This window comes from Macrobrachium nipponense, chromosome 40 (genome assembly GCF_015104395.2).
Source record: "Macrobrachium nipponense isolate FS-2020 chromosome 40, ASM1510439v2, whole genome shotgun sequence".
In the NCBI taxonomy this organism is placed as follows: domain Eukaryota; kingdom Metazoa; phylum Arthropoda; class Malacostraca; order Decapoda; family Palaemonidae; genus Macrobrachium; species Macrobrachium nipponense.
In genome coordinates this window covers 9790618-9795617 of record NC_061101.1, presented here as the reverse complement: position 1 = coordinate 9795617, position 5000 = coordinate 9790618, and positions in this window count along the sequence as shown.

Sequence of the window (5000 nt, the reverse complement as noted above, 5' to 3'; positions counted from 1 at the left end):
ATATATATAGAGTCATATATATATATAGATATATATATATATATATATATAATATATATATATATATATATGTATATGAATCAGTTTCCTGACGAAAATCGCAAAACAAAAGCAGTAATAATTATGATATTATTCACAAAGATAATAAAAGAATAATCAATTAAGTCTCAGTAAATCTACTATATTTTGCACATGTGAGTTGCCCCGTATTAACATTGTTTATTTTTTCAAGTAATAATAATAATAATAACTAATAATAAATAATAATAAATAATAATAATAATAATAATAATAAATAATAAATAAAACTAATAAAATAATAATAAATAATTCCTAATCTTTTTTTGTGAGTAACAAATAAATTATTCATCATTAGTTCTTATATAACCAGTCTTACCTGTACTTAACCATGTAATTTATTTTCCATATTCAAATTCCACACAGATTCCTTAAATAAACATCGCTGCGAAATTGTTAATAATTATATTTTTCCTTTGATTTAGTCACCCTACTAGTGTACATACGAGTGGCCACCTGTACCAGGTCTTCCTCCATAATGCAAGTGCAGCCGACAGGTCAGTAAATACAAGCATTGATATATATATATATATATTTATATATATATATATATATATATATATATATATATGTATGTATATATATATATATATATATATATATATATATATAGATATATATATATATATATATATATTATATATATAATGCAAATCACTAAAATGTTTTAAATCAGTCAATCTTTAAGTGCGTTCGTATATTTTTTCCTACTTGTATTTTAGTTCAGAGTTGATTGTGGAGGAATTTGCTAGATATATTCAACACTTAAATCAACTTTAACAATGTGAATTTGTGAAATATATGGAACACTATAATTTTAACTTTGATAATGAAGATTTTGATATTTAGCTCGACACATGATAGCTATGAGTATGTCACCAAAACAGTATGGCAACACTTATGCAAGATATTTAATACCTCCTTTGGTCAGAAATCAAATCCGTTCTTTAATAGCTAACTAACTCATTTATGAAACCAGTTCGAAAATCTCAAAAAAAAATTATTGAGACTTTTATAAATCTTAAATAGTGTTTCCAAAAATAGTAAGCTATTGGAACTAATGTCTATTGGACCCTTTCTTTCAGTAAATCATTCACGAACGAAATAGTATCAATTCTGTCGTATTTCGTTGAAGAGAACGACTACCATCTGAAACTCCTTCACGACCTAACCTTTGTAGGTGAGATATTTAATTTTGTCTTTTCTAATAACTAATCTGTTCTTTCCGTTGCTTCTTTCACATGAACACCAAAATTTGAATTCAGTCAGTGGCCCCTTTGGTGGGCTAGTTCTATATGGATAGGGTAATAATAATAATAATAATAATAATAATAATAATAATAATAATAATAATAATAATAATAAGATGATGATGATTATGATAATAATAATATAATAATAATAATAATAATAAGAGTGTGCTCCTAGAAACAGCACACTTATTGAGAAAAATGATGGACTCTTCAAAATGCAGGATGCAACCCGGAACCTCACACTATAAAAACCACCCAGAGAAAAAACCTGAAGAAAATAAATAATAATAATAATAATAATAATAATAATAATAATAATAAAATAATAATAATAATAATAATAATAATATTGAAATATTCTTGTAAGCTTGAATTTCATAAAGTGGCCCCTTTTGGTAGGCTAGTTCCATATGGATAGGGTTCATCTTCTGAATAATGAATAATAATAATAATAATAATAATAATAATAATAATAATAATAATAATAATAATAATTGTAATAATAATAATATTTTGTTAAAGATGATGGCAGCATCAGTGGATTGATATATATGGTCTTTTCAATTCTCCTTATTATTCTCTTCTCATCAGGGCTGATATTTGCTAATAGCTGGCCGATGTTCATATCTTGGTTAAAGAAATGTTTTCTAAAAATACTAATTTATTGTTATGATAACAAAAGTGGTTAACAAATCTTAGTCTAAGGGCGTAATGGAATTCCAACGTTTCCAACCGTATCATCGGTTCATCTTCAAGGAAAGGTGAGCGTGAACAAATGATAATAATAATAATAATAATAATAATAATAATAATAATAATAATAATGGGAATTGGGAAAAAATCTTCTCATCAGGGCTGATATTTGCTAATAGCTGGCCGATGTTCATATCTTGGTTAAGAAATGTTTTCTAAAAATACTAATTTATTGTTATGATAACAAAAGTGGTTAACAAATCTTAGTCTAAGGGCGTAATGGAATTCCAACGTTTCCGAACCGTATCATCGTTCGGGCTTCAAGGAAAGTGAGACGTGAACAATGTTTAAAAATTAATAATAATAATAATAATAATAAGAATGAATAATGATAATAATAATAATAATTGGGAAAAACTCTCTATAACGACTTTTGGACTGAAAATGAACGCAGAGAAGGGTTCGAAAGCTGTTATAAGTGTTTATAAAATATACAGGAACTTTTAACATTTTTATTGATGATAATAATAATAATGATAATAATAATAATAATGATAATGAAGAGAAAGAAAGGGAAACAAATGGATAAGTATCAAGATCTGAAAATAGAAATAAGAAGGATATGGAATATGCCAGTGGAAATTGTACCCATAATCATAGGAACACTGGGCACGATCCCAAGATCCCTGAAAAAGAATCTGGAAAAACTAGAGGCTGAAGTAGCTCCAGGACTCATGCAGAAGAGTGTGATCCTAGAAACGGCGCACATAGTAAGAAAAGTGATGGACTCTTAAGGATGTAGGATGGCAACCGGAACCCCACACTATAAATACCACCCAGTCGAATTGGAGGACTGTGATAAAGCAAAAAAAGAAAAAAAAAAATAAGAAGAATAATGATAATAATAATGAATAATGATAATAAATTATATCACTGATTTCACTTGACCATTCTTTTTCATGTTTTCTTTTTTGAAAGATTAGAACTATGCTTTGAAACTCCTTCGACAATTTTAACTTTGCCTCAGAGAAAAAGGTTTACTCTTCTCTTCGCTATTTCCAGAAAAGGTTCAGATCGGCGCTATAACGAAAGACCTGTCTCGATATCGCTCTGGGCTGATTCTGCAGCAGATCAACAACGAGACGGGAGCGAATGTGGCCCAGGTGATAGATTCTCCTTTGAAAAAGATGACGCTTCTGGCAGTCGTCTGCTCCCCGTACAACATCGCTAAAATATTCCGCCACGTAAGTCATAATAATTCAATCTATCAATGCACCGTTTTGCTGTTCGAATGTCATGGAATATGAGATTAGGCCAAAGGCCAAGACCTGGGACTTATGGGGTCATTCGGCTCGTAAAAAGGAAACTGAGAGTGGAAAAAATGGTTGAAAATTGTAACAGGAGGATGACACTTTGCAGTTGCACTATGCAACAATTGCAATAATAATAATAATAATAATAATAATAATAATAATAATAATAATAATAATAATAATAATAATAATAATAATAATAGTAGTAGTACCTTAATTATATTACTTATTCAAGTGACCATTCTTTTTTAATTATTTATCTATTTTCCTTTTTGAAAGATTAGATTATGCTTTGAAGGATGTCAGATGGAAGAAAGAGAATATGAACGGAGGTACAGTAAAAGGAATGAAAAGGGGTTGCAGCTAGTGGGGGGATGGGGCAAAGAGACGCTGCCAAGAATCTTAAGTCATGCCTGCAGTGCACCCCTTACGGGGAACGCTGTGTGTTGATTTGGATAGCTGCATTTGAAACATTTTTTGTATCCGATGCATTCCAAAGTATGGTTACATTAACTGTGATGTATTTCATACCGAGACTTTGTATTCTGTTCTTGATATGTTCCGCGCCTGCCTAACCTCTCAGTTCCAGAGGTCTCCTATTCTTCACACCGTTGGACTCTGGAACGGTCTCCCTGGAACTGGTGCCTCAGAAGTTATCCATCTCTTTCAATAATTCAATCATATTTTTATCTATATTCATTTCTGAACTTCCTGATTTATCTACTCATTTTCGTTTCAATAACTGAACCTTCTATCTTATTATTATTAATTTCCTGATTTATTATCTCATTTTCGTTTTCAATAACTGATCCTTCTATCTATTCATTAATAATTTCCTGATTTATCTTCTCATTTTCGTTTTCAATAACTGATCCTTCTATCTATTCATTATTAATTTCCTGATTTATTATCTCATTTTCGTTTTCAATAACTGATCCTTCTATTTATTCATATTAATTTCTGATTATTATCTCATTTTCGTTTTTCAATAACTGATCCTTCTATCTATTCATTATTAATTTCCTGATTGATTATCTCATTTTCGTTTTCAATAACTGATCCTTCTATCTATTCATTATTAATTTCCTGATTATCTTCTCATTTTCGTTTTCAATAACTGAACCCTTCTATCTATTCATTATTAATTCCTGATTTATTACTCATTTTCGTTTCCAATAACTGATCCTTCTATCTATTCATTATTAATTTCCTGTTTTATCTTCTCATTTTCGTTTCAATAACTGATCCTTCTATCTATTCATTATTAATTTCCTGATTTATTATCCTCATTTTCGTTTTCAAACTGAAACCTTCTATCTATTCATTATTTAATTTCCTTGAGTTTATCTTCTCATTTCCTTTCTTGATAACTGATCCCTTCTTTCTGTATTTTATATCATCTTCAGTCACTTCCTTATTCTTCCGTATTCTTGAGAAGTTTGAATTTCAAGTCTATGGCCCCTTTGGTAGCTTGTTCTGATGAATAAAGGGTTGTCTTGTGAGTAATAATAATAATAATAATAGTCTTTTCTAAAATGGATATCATTTTATACACGTGAAAATAATCCAATAAATAATACCTTTTCCTTCGTTAGGTCCAAATCCAAAAGCTGAAAGGAAACTATGTCAGGTGGCTCTTGATACTGGAATCAAGGGATCAAAT